Raw genomic sequence first — 13,023 nt, forward strand, 5'->3', positions numbered from 1 at the left:
CTATATAACGATTAATGTTTGTGCATGTCTCTTATGTGTGTGAGAGGGTGTGTCTATCTGTAATGGGAAACATGAAAGAACTAAATACGAAACTGTTTCAGCTAGAACAACTTGTTTTAAGAAAAATATAAATCTATCATTGTAGGTTTTTTTAAATTAGATATTTTCTTTTATTACATTTCAAATGTTATCCCCTTTTCTGGTTTCACCTCCAAAAACCCCCTATCCTATCCCCTCTCCCCCTGCTCACCAAACCACCCACTCTCGCTTCCTTGTCCTGTGGATGCCAACAAGTGTTTGTTAGCAAGAGCCTGATATAGCTGTCTCCTCAAGGTCCTGCCAGTGCCTGACAAATACAGAGGTGGATGATATCATTGTAGTTTATGTAGGATATCTGACTTTTGTAGTTTTCCTGAAAAAACAGAGACAGTGAAATACAAGGGACAGAAACATTTTAAAAAGTAATACTTGTGTTACATGTGAGATATCTTGCTAAGAGCATGGCAATTTATTCTGGAGCATTTGACCATACATGGGAGTGGTGAAAACATTATGATGGCAGGAAGCAACTGGCCAGTGTGAGGATGTAGTGACTATGAAGCTCCAGTAATTCTGGTTAATAAAAAAATGAGCTTCTGCTAATTTGGAATGGTGGCCTGGAAAAGCTGATGAAGAGGGAGCTTGCTAACTTTGGTTTTAGTGAATTTCTGCCAGTGTTTACAGTTTTAAAAACAAGATGCCCACTCTTTTCTCAATAATGTACTTAAGAAAGTGGACTTTCCGTTTAAATAACTGAAAACTACCTTGGTGCAGGGGTTCAGCATAGATTACAAAGACTCTGGCATTCCTTACTATCATGCTGAAAATTAATTTAACTCGTGGTTCATGGATGCTAAATGCATATCTAACAGAAATGTAGCCTTAGATATCATGAGTGCTGCCTAAATCTTCGAGTTTCTGAGATAGCAGTGACAATATTTTGTGGATGAACTTAGTTGATTAATTAACTAATTAACTGATTTAACAGATTAAACCCATTGCATCACAGATGTCAGGACAGGACTCTTATCAGTGAACTATGTTACCAGGCTTCATCATATTTCCAAAGGCTTTTGAACCATAGATAACCTGTCAGAGGTAAGATATATCATCATAATGTAAAAGGAAGCCTGCATCACAAGATTATCCAATTTTTTTTGTCATTTTAGAGGCACTTAAACTAATAAAAATAATCTTGAGCATAACACAAAACAGAATATCATAGTTTAATACTCAAAGCAGAAAATGACTGTTTTAATCAATTTTCATCATTATGGACAAATACTTGAGATAAGAACTTAAGGAAGGGAAGATATATTTTGCATGTCGATTCAGAGGTTTCATTCCATCATTGTATGGGGGATGTGATATAAAAAAACTAGACCCCATCATAGTGGCTAGGAAACAGAGAAAAAAAAAATATCTATGATTCTACTCTGTATTCTTTTCTTTGCTTCCAAAGCCCCAGTCTGTGCAATGGAACCATGCATACTCAATGCAGGTCATTTAGTCCAAGTTAATCCTCTCTGAAAATATGCTCCCAGACACTGAAAGGTATGTGTTACTAATATCCTAGTGATCCATCAACATAGTAAAGTGGGCAATCAAAATTTCCAATTCTAAGTGTACCCCTTAAAAAGTTCCAACAGTGTTATAAAATCCAAGGAAAACTCTCTTCTGAGACATAAGATACATATTTATCGTGAGCTCCTGTCAAAATTTAAAAAGCAATTTATATAATTCTAATATGTGATGGCACAGATTAACTGTTCCCATTTTATACTAGGAAGGGTGACATTGAAATAAGGAATAGAGGGCAGGAGTGATGACTCAGTATTTAAGAGCATTGACTGCTTTTCCAGAAGTCCTGAGGTCAATTTCCAGCAACCATATGGTGGCTCACAACCATCTGTAATAAAATCTGATGCCCTATTCTGGTGTGTCTGAAGACAAGTGACAGTATACTTACATAAATAAATAAACCTTTAAATTAGAAAAAGAAAAATGAAATAAGGCATAGAATGAGCACAGGGGAAACAAACACTTTAGTACCATATTTAGTACTCAAGGCACAAGATGGATTTATCTGTTACTCTTAAGGGTTTCTGCAGCCTTGCCCCTATTACTTTAAACACATATATGGTGTCTCTGTTTAGGGCTGCCTGTATTCACTGCTTTTCTGAACAGATGGAAGAAATTCCGTATCTGTGACATCTTCAACACCCTGGGGATTTGACTGCAACATGACTTTATGCACCATCTTCTTAGAGGCTCTGGCCATAGACTGATATGCCTGCTCAGCACACTGCTTGATCTTACAGCTTTTCTTGGAAAATGGTTGGAGCTTTTCTGACTCTATAACTATTGGAATTTCTAGTCTGGCAGCAGCCTGTTTACAAAGAATTCACATGGCAAAAACTTCTGAGATGTCCCTATGAGAACAGGGTGCTATAGAGATGAGCGTGTTCCAGATTATTTTACTCTTCCATACCCTTGCAACCGAAGGGTGTCTAGCCAGTTCTGGAACAGCCTTCAAAGTGTTTTTCTATTGCCTAATGCAAAAACGTTTGGTTTCATGTTACTGTTAATTATTATCTTCAAAAGCTAGGCCTTCCGTTATCCCTCTTCGCACTGCCTTTTCTAACTAAACATAAGATCCTTTTGATATGCTTTTTGGTCTCAATTCTAACTGTAAACCTGGGAGAAAGTAGCTACCTAAAAGTATGCCACAACTGAAATGCTGAGATGTCTTTAAATTGTACCAGGTTACTATCCCGGATGAACAGGTCTATTAACTTCGAAACTTATCCTTTATCCACCCTGCATAGGTTGTGTTAATGATGTTAATGCTGAAATTCCTCTCTTTGCTTGTTTGGTGCTTGCTCTTGAACTAAGCATGGAGCTCTTTTTCTCATGCACACTTGTAATAATTCTGATGAACTGAATAAGTATTGTCATAGAGTTCGAACTCAGTGTCTTTTAACTGATTTGATACCTAATGATTTTTATTGAGAGGCTTTCTCAGTGCTTACCCATCCAGTGGAATATATACTTACCCATTTATTGTTTATGTACTATGTATTTGTATGTACATGATACATATACATACACACACACACATATGCACGCACGCGCGCACACACACACACACACACACACACAAACTGTCTCTTATATCAAGTCCCAGCAGGAATCAATATTATCTACTGGGATTAGAATTCGGATTGGCATTGTAGAGGAAGAAAATAACATCTGAAGAGCATTAAAACATCAATTCTGATTGCGTCAAATGTACTAGATAGCAGAGGGAACATTAGATTTAAGTGACAGATATTCTGAATGAATTTCTACATAAGCTTGGCTTTGTCATGCCAGCATTCATATTCACTTTCCTAACTGCCATACAAAATTCTGTCAAGAGCAGTGATTGAGAGCCTGTCTAGTGTATCAAATACAGCTCAGAGCGGTACCCGTCACCCCGCAGGTTCATACAGAAAATAATTGAACTGCCATTGCCCATGGACTTGATGGCAATCTCTTTGTGTTCCTTGTGTGCTCTTTGACACAGCTTTTTCAGAGAGTTAAAGAACTAAACCAACGGGGGACCAGATGTGCATTATATGGTCTGAACAGATATGTCCTATGTCACATTAAAGTGAGGTTACAGGCATCAAATGTCATGTTGACTTTCCAAAAGACAGTCATATAAACATTTTTCACTTGAAAGTAGTTTTTTTTCACTTATTTTTCTAGAAATTCAAGTACACCAAATAAACAATTTCTAATATAATGCAATGATGTATAGAGAGCTTTGTATTTGGCTAAGAGAATTTTTATTTTACAGTTCCTTAATACTACACGTATGTCCATTAAAAATAAATATAAGCCTCTATTTTTATTACAGCATCAGAGGTTGGGATGTTTTTCAGCTGTGTGACGATATTTAGATGTGCAGGGTTTAAATCCAGAAGGCAGCATCAAGAAAACCTCACTTCTTATGAGAAAGGCATGCTGTTGTCTCCATGGGTTTCCCTTTGAGCAGTCAGCAATTCTGTGAATACTCTGAGCTTATCACATGGTGCAGTATGAGACAAAGGAAGATACAAATATTCAGTGAAAGATTTGCCAGTGCACAACTCTGGGTATAATTGATTCTCCTGAGACTCTCTATGGCGCTGTTGCCAAATGATCTTCCCTATTTCAAAATTTTAAGCAACCTTATTACACAGCTACTCTTACATATTATGCACGGAATTAGAAACGCTGTCCTTATACAATTTGAGCAACTTCCCTAAAGGCCTTTTTAAGGTGAAGCAAAATCTATTTAACTAACTTGCGCTAGCACTCTGATAACAATAGCTCGCCGCAGGGTGGCCAGGCCTGTGATGTTCAAAGCTTCTCCTTCTGGGCCAGATGATTTGAAGACATCAAGTTTAATTCGCACTTCAGAGAAGGTGTGAAGGACTAATCTTGCCTCGTGCAGTAGGATTCCTCACAATTATGTGAGTGATGTTTTTATAGTTGTTCCATTTAATCAGAGAAGTCGATATAAAGTCTACTTTCTCTTTCATAAAGTCAAGGTAAAAAATAACCCCTATGAGAGTGGAGATGACTTTTGTCCAGGTTTATATTAGCAGCCAATTACAGGTTACACACAGCCACCTCAGAATTACAAAGAACTGTGTTTACCCATTCTGTCTTGGATTTTCTTCCCCAATATTATTCAAATAATTATATCTATTATTCAAAGTCTTATCATCACTAAAGCATTAAGTTGCATTGTCTCAGAAGAAGACACAAGAGAGGTGTGTCCTGGAGTGTATAAACTTGGCCAAAAGTCCAAGTGCACACTCCATGGCACACTCCATGAGACATATAGTACATACACCATGTATGCATTATCTGTGCTCTTTAAGAAATGATCCAGGCATGAATAATAACTCTTGTATCTGTGAACATTTTGGTTTGATTACTCATCAGACTTAATGTGGCTTTTTGTTGTTTGTTGTTTGTTTGTTTGTTGGTTGGTTTTAAGAATACTAACCATGCCCATCCTCTCTGCAGTCTCTGTGTATAGTTCAGACTGGTCCAATGGACATGGAGCAAGAGGAGCAGAAGTGTTTACCAAGAGTGTTGTCTACAACTGAACTGTGCCTACAGTAATCTACTGAACTACAAAAACTGCCATGATCTACCAAATGAAGGCTTAACAAAAAGGCAAATTTTTCAAGAAGTTTAAGTTATGACTACTAAGGATATTACCAAGTGTTCAGTATTCAGATGAAGAAATGCCTATCATATGCCATTACTCTTCATAATGTGCTGACACCATGGTAATAAATGAATACTTAAATACATGAAATAAAGACAATTTAAAATACTTTCTGTACTTTTGCTCTTCTGTAGGTACTTGTGGAAATAGTATAATATGACCATTTGTAAAGAAGCACCTTTGTTAAAAGAAAAAAAGAAATAATACCATAGTTGTTTGAAGAATTATTGGCTTATATAAAAATGTTTTTACAATTTCTCTTCCAAAGAGGCAGGATTTATAAAAATATGTGATCCATGAAGGAGTATTAACTCATAGTTTATTATTTAATTGAAGATATGAAGATATATTCCAGTCTACATGGATAAAATATACATATAGCAATAAGAATATAAAATACAATAAAGCTTAAGTTTTTTTTCAGATTTCTTAGAATGGACATACATGAAACTGCAGCTATACTGACATATATTTCTGTTATATATCAGAATATATGTTAAGATCCAACTTTCTCACAATATGGATTTCTTTCTGAATTAAAACTCATGAGACAAAAATGAGACATAAACTTACTCTTGAAAATGAGCAATATTATGAGATAACAATATTTTCATGTTTTCAAACACAAAATCACAGCATTCTTAAGATGCAAGCTTCCCCCCCCCACAAATTGTTGAATTACATAATGAGAAAACTTAAAGGTAGAGCCTCTCTATTTTTATTTGCCTTGACTGGGAAATATTTTATACTTACTAAATGAAATGGGTATAAATATGTAAATAACAATAGATTAAAGAAAATGGTAAAGAAAAATAAGTGGATCCCTACTATCTGTCCCTTAGTGTATTCAAATAAAGTGATTTGAAAACTATATTCAAATTAATTGTGCACAAAATTAGGAGTTGTCAACGAAACATCAAAATACTTCTCAGTGCACAATTTGTCACTGAAATCTCAAGCTTCAGTGGTACTCGTACCTTCCTAGAAGCATGGCTGTTGCTATTGCTATGGTGCTGCTATCGCATTTAACAGGAATCCTGTATAGATTTTGCCCTGTAGCGGGAATGTCAGTCTCAGTAGAATTACAATCCTTGGCTTGCAATTGCTTTGACGATCATCAGCTCAGGTTGCAGCACTTGTAGCAATTAGACAAAGGCAGTCCTTTTAAGGCTTTGAGTTAGATTACCAGCTCTGCCAACTGCGCATTTTCTTTCACATCCTCATTGATTGGAAAGCACCTTCAGAAAATGAACCCATGTTGAAAATCAGCCTTCCATGTCACTAAAGGACAGCTTCATCTTGTTTTCTGCAGTGGAGAAGTGTTATTTTATTTACTGACCCATCAATAAGTGACCAAGGCTTCAGACTCATAAATCTGCTTACTGATCTCCTTAGTTTATCCCCCGGGGAAAAATAAATTGAAATATTCAAAGATTGTAGAAAATATTTAGCTAGTTTGTTGGAATAAATTTGCTCTTGCACATGTCTTTGGAAACCAATCCAATAATGAAATACACTATTATATTTTTCTTATTATATTCTAATATATGGGTGGCATACCCGTTTAAAATGAATTAAAAAACAATGTGCATAGTATTTTGTCTGGAATACATGAAGGAAACCTTAAAAAGAGAAGACCTATTATACTCCCAAGATTCCCTGGTTTCTCAGAGACCTGTATGGTGAATAAAAGAACATGGCTTGTATATGTGCATAGGTATGCTATGTGGTCGTAGTAAAATAATGTCTATCATAAGCAAGAAAACAAGTGCAAGCTGTCATTAATCATTGTGCATCAATTAACAATATCAGGATTTTAATACAATTCTAAGTGAGAGTTATCTTATGTTTATTATTGTTGTTGAAATTACATAACAATAGCAGGTATTTCAGGATTGTTAAATATGTGAAAAATGATCCCCACACAATAAATTTTCTTGAATGCATGAATTAGGGGAAAAGTCCCATTGATTTTCAATTAGCTGACATTTAGCTACAGGATGTCAGCAGTGGCTGTCTGATTTGGTGATTAGCATATGGTATGAAAATTCCCACTAGAGACATTGAGTCAATTGGTTTCCAGTGGAAAAGCTAATCACCTTTTCCTTCTCGTCCCAAGGGAAAGGGAGAAGAAAGCCAAGAGAGTGATGCCATCTGAGGAATGTTTTAATTTATGCTTAGTTTTGATGTTTATATTAGTTTAGACTTCTTTCAAGTAACAACCTGACTATATGATGTGTAGAAAGCAAGCTACAAGATGTATAAAATGTACTTCAAAAACTAAGCAATTATTTTTAAGGGAAAATTGCATTTATTTTGTAGATAAAAATAACTTTAAAAGTATTTCTAAGATACATGCTTAATTTTTAAGAAGCTTTATATATTTAGGCATTTCTAAGTTTTCATGTTTTATTTGTCAGAACTTACTTTATAACACTGAGTAATTTTATCAAATCGACATTTCACTCTTTCTAATAGACAAGTGGTGCATTAGGGTGCTCCTACGTATAATCAATTGTCAATATTTATTACCTTAGCACTATTTATTATTTGATTGGATGCTTGTAGAGACAATGATTTTTGGAATACTCACTGAAATAAATATGATAATTTTTACTTATATTTTATATTATTCTAAAATGCAGAAGAAAACCGTACACAACTATTTTGCATAAGGGTGTGGACTGGGGAGAGGCTAGAGGAAGTGTGGGAGTGACAAAGTTCAAAATGCATCACATGAACATTTTAATATATTAATAAAATATTCAATAAGCAAAACTTGATGAATCTGTATAGTTAGAGAATATATAGTTAGGTGTGTGTATTTTAATAAATATAAATATATCCCGTACCAGTACATTGTAAATTAGATAGCTTATATATTTAGCCACCATGAACATTATTTTCTTTTTTTAATGATTTTTTGGTGGTAGGGGTTCATCCTTGTGCAGGGTCCATGCTAAACCTCTCTTAATCGTTAACATTATTTTATGTGTCATAAATATAATTACTTATGCAGCAGTAGTGCTACTTTCTAAAAGAATTTGGGCATATTCTATTTTAGTTATACATAAATAGCTGAATACCACTTATTATGCACATATACTTCTAAATAACAATTGTTATATTTTGCTTATCCATAAATATTATTTGCTTTAATCACATATTTAACAAATGAAATAGTGGGTAGAGCATTATAGTATTTGAAAGCTTTTCAAGATTTGCTTGGGAAGTCTTTTTTTCTACAAAATGAATAAAACATTACAAACTGACTAAATTACACTGTAAGACCACATCATTCTCTATGTACAGAGAGTGTCTCACACAGTCATACAAATACACTATTTCAACCAGCTGACCCTCTTTTCATCCCCAACATGAAGCTGGGGAAAGTAGCCCCTGCTTTGGCTGCATGGGCTGTAGAAGACAAACCCTTGACCTTGACCCTTTCTTCTGCATGTGCTTAGTTGTCAGTTTTGCCTACCACACACAGCTGTCGGATATTCCGGAGGATCAGATGGCCAGAATAGGTCTGGAACAGGCGTATTAGCATCTCAATACAGCCCCTCAGTTCCCTTTATTACTAGGTCACTCAAATTAATTAATTTTTAATTTTGCACTACCTCCAGTATTATAAATCAAGTCAGCCAGAAGACAGGAAAGCACCTGAAATCTGAGCCTGTCTATGCTTTAAGTCACAAAGGCTCCACCTTTGCAATCTGTCACATTAAAGATCAGAAAAAGGCAAATTGTTCTGTACAAAGATTATGGAAAATTACATGTTTGATGAATGATGCTTCTTTCAAAAGGCCAATGAAATGAGGAATGGTGATAAATGTCTTGGATGTGTTTAGGTCTATGAACAAAAGTAATACATTCAGAAAGGATAAAGTTACTTTTAAAATAATGCTCCTTTGAATTTCTGCCTTACCTCACATGAGACTAATGTGTTATTTTGGTGTTGATTGCAGACTGTACAAATAACAATGTCAAGACAGGCAGTGACTTCATCATATTCCTACATTGTAAAATCTCATATATATATTACTGTTAGTTTTACTATTGATATCCTAAGTTTGCTTACTTGGCTGCACTTTCTTTGAAGCAGCACTGTTTATGTTTATGTTTGATTGGAATGTAGAGACATCTGAATTTAGACCACTGCAGTTCTGAAATATGGAAAACAATAAAAATCATTTGATGAATATTCTTTGTTGTCCTTACCTAGGATAGTGTTAGGAATGAAACTCATAAGAGAATAAGGTTACTGAGCACGGCAAAACTTTGTGAGTGTGCACAATGATTTTAATGTGCACAGTTATAGGCATGACAGACAGAATTCCTAGTATATTTTGCCCTGTATTGTCTGGAAAGTTCAAAGACGAAAACTATTTAATAATTCTTGAATACTGTATAGCTTTTTGAATCATATTCTTGAAGAGGAAAATGCAGTCACATTTAATATTTTATGTATATACAATCATATATATTGTGTACTAGGTATGAATTTTTAAAAATTTAAGATAAGTCAAGCTTTTAAGACAGAAGACAATAACCTTCTCTTTTTAGGGCAAATAAATAATAGATTCATGACTTCCACAAACACTCTCAGGAAAATTTTCCTTTCCTTTAAAACACAATCAGCTTCTCTAGTGCAACTTATTATATAAGTCTTCATAAATTGGTTCTTTAATTATTTGCAGTGACTTTAGGAGTATGTGTATTTAACGATGTAAAACGAAAGTAAGACATTTGTTGGTGTTATTTGTTTACAACATCATACAATGTGGTAAAGAAAGGACGATCAATGCCATATTTTCCACCTTGTCATGAACCCAAAAAGTTAGACTCCAGAGAATCAAATAACCCTATTGAAAATGGGGTACAAAGCTCAACAAAGAATTCTCAATGGAGGAATACTAAATGTCTGAGAAGCACCTAAAGAAAATGTCAATATCCTTAGTCATCAGGGAAATGCAAATTAAAACTACCCTTGAGATTCCACCTCACACCAGTCAGAATGGCTAAGATCAAAAACTCAGATGACAGAAGGTCCTGACAAGGATGTGGAGGAAGAGGAACTGGTGGGATTGCAAGCTGGTACAACTACTCTGGAAATCAGCCTGGTGGTTCCTCAGAAAATTGGAAATAGTTGTACCTGAAGACTCAGCTATACCACTCCTTGGCATATACTCAAAAGGTGCTCCAACATGTAATAAAGACACATGCTCCACTATGTTCATAGCAGCCTTATTTATAATATCCAGAATCTGGAAATAACCCAGATGTCCCTCAACAGAAGAATGAATGCAGAAAATGTGATACATTTACACAATGGAGTACTACTCAGCTATTAAAAATATAACTTCATGAACTTCACAGGCAAATGGATGGAACAAGAAAATATCATCCTGAATGAGGTAACCCAGACAGAAATGAACAGACATGATAGGTACTCACTGATAAGTGGATATTAACCCCCAAATTCAGAATGCCCATGATACAACTCCCAGATCATATAAAGCTTAAGAAGAAGAAAGACCAATGTGTGGATGCTTCAATCCTATTTAGAAGGTGGAACAAAAACCTCATGGGAGGAAACAGGAGGGAGGGACTTGGGAGGGAAAGAGGAGTGGGAGGAAAAATGATGGGCAGGATCAGGTATGGGTAGAGATGGGGGAGATATACAGAGAGTCAGGAAATTGAACAAAGGCATGTAGCAGGGGGAGGGGGTGGGGAACTGGAGGTAGCTATTAGAAAGTCCCAGATGCCAGTGAAGCAAGGAGGATGGCATTAGCTGAAATACCCAACACAGGGGAGAGAGAACCTGTAGAGACCATCTCCAGTAGATAAACACAGACCACAGTTAAGGGATGGAGCCACCTTCACATCTCAGAAAATTTAACCCAAAACTGTTCCTATCTAAAGGAAATATGGGGACAAAAAAGGAGCAAAGACTGAAGGAAAGAGCATCCAGAGATCGCCCCATCTGCAGATACTCAATGCCAACACTATTGCTCATTCCAAGAAGTGCATGCTGACAGGAGCCTAGTTCAGCTGTCCTCTGAGAGGCTCTGGCAGCACCTGACCAATACAGATGTGGATGCTCACAGCCCAGGGACCCCCAATGGAAGAATTAGGGGAAGCATTGAAGGAACTGAAGGGGATTGCAACCCCATAGGAAGAACATCAATATCAACTAACCTGACCACCCAGAGGCCCCAGGGACAAAATACACCCATGTGTAGCAGGGACCCATGGCTCCAGATACACATGTAGCAGAGGATAATCTTATCAATGGGAGAGGAGGCCCAAGCTCCTGTGGAGACTTGATACCCCAGCATTAAGAGATGCTAGAATGTTGAGAAAGGAATGGGTGGGTAGGTATGCAAGCACCCTCATAGAGGCAAAGGGGGGGTGGGAATGGAAGTGGAGTTTTGAGGAGAAGAAACTAGGAAGTGGGACAGCATGAAAGGCAAATAAATAAAATAAACAAAAAATTATTATGTTAAACTAAATTTAAATTAATATGAAAATTTTGCCATTAAAATTTAGTCAGGCCCTCAAAAGAAAACAAAATATGACTTCAAAAAGTAACAGAAGTAATTTTAACAGATATATATAGTATGTCCACAGACATGAACATTTTGAAAATATATTCCTTTATCATGTTTACCTTTACATTGAAAACTTCCAGTAAAAATCTCCAATTTTACCCAGACTTCATAACATAATTCTTTTTTTTGTTGTTGTTGTTTCTTATTCTTTTTTTTTAATTGGGTATTTATTTCACTTACATTTCCAATGCTATCCCAAAAGTCCCCTACATGCTCCCCAACCCAGTCTCCCACCCACCCACTCCCACTTCTTGGCCCTGGTGTTCCCCTGTACTGAGGCATATAAAGTTTGCACAACCAATGGGCCTCTATTTCCACTGATATAAATCATATAAATGTATGTGAATGATGAAAGTAAAAAATGTCAGCAATTGTAAGGGCATAAATGAGAGCCTTGTTCTTGAAACATTATAATAAATTTTTAATGTGAAATATTGACAAAATAGCAAGTAAATGTTATATTTTTAAATTTTCTATCTTTTTGTTTTTTAATTATTGATTATGTTATTTACTTAAATTCGAAATGTTGGCTCCCCTGCCCATCCCCCCCTTACAGACTTCCACCCCACATCTCCTTCACCTCTGAAAGGGTGAGTATATTTGTAACTAGCCTTAGCTATCCGTATACAATGAAACACTACAGAGTTTTATCTCTTTAATATTCATCTTCAGAGACAGATAACCACGTTGAAGTCTCATGGTTTCCAAACTCATGTTTATTACCAATGAAGGAAGTGAAACTTTTATTGGTTTGCCCTGATTAAAATCATAACACACCAAATTATTTTACCAAGTCAAAGAGTTAACAGAAAACAAGTAAATTTTTATCTAGGTTGAATTATGGCATTTATTTATTTATTTATTGTCATTTCAAATGACAATAAAGATCAATATACTTTCTTTTGTATTTTTTTCTTTTGTATTTCAATACTACTTTCTTTTGTTTTTCAAGGCATTACTTGTTGAATGCCTATCTGACATCACTTGTGTTAAATTTATCTGAGCAGGGGAACTCAGCGATAAAACTATGGAAATTTCCATTTAGACTCTTGCTGTCAATCAAAATCTTTCTATATTTGGCCAGCCAACATTCTG

At 35.6% G+C, this 13,023-nt stretch overlaps 1 protein-coding gene and 1 non-coding gene across 3 annotated transcripts in view; both read right to left on the reverse strand.

Annotated features, from left to right (window-relative positions):
• Epha3 (EPH receptor A3) overlaps positions 1–13,023 on the reverse strand; it is a 306,595-nt gene that overhangs the window by 184,976 nt on the left and 108,596 nt on the right. The window lies entirely within an intron of this gene.
• Positions 8,218–8,322, reverse strand: LOC115029595 (U6 spliceosomal RNA). The gene has a single exon (XR_003835165.1). It is a non-coding gene; the product is annotated as a U6 spliceosomal RNA (small nuclear RNA).

The sequence above is a fragment of the Mus caroli genome, unplaced genomic scaffold (genome assembly GCF_978045245.1).
Source record: "Mus caroli unplaced genomic scaffold, Mus_caroli_1 scaffold_17, whole genome shotgun sequence".
Classification (NCBI taxonomy): Eukaryota; Metazoa; Chordata; class Mammalia; order Rodentia; family Muridae; genus Mus; species Mus caroli.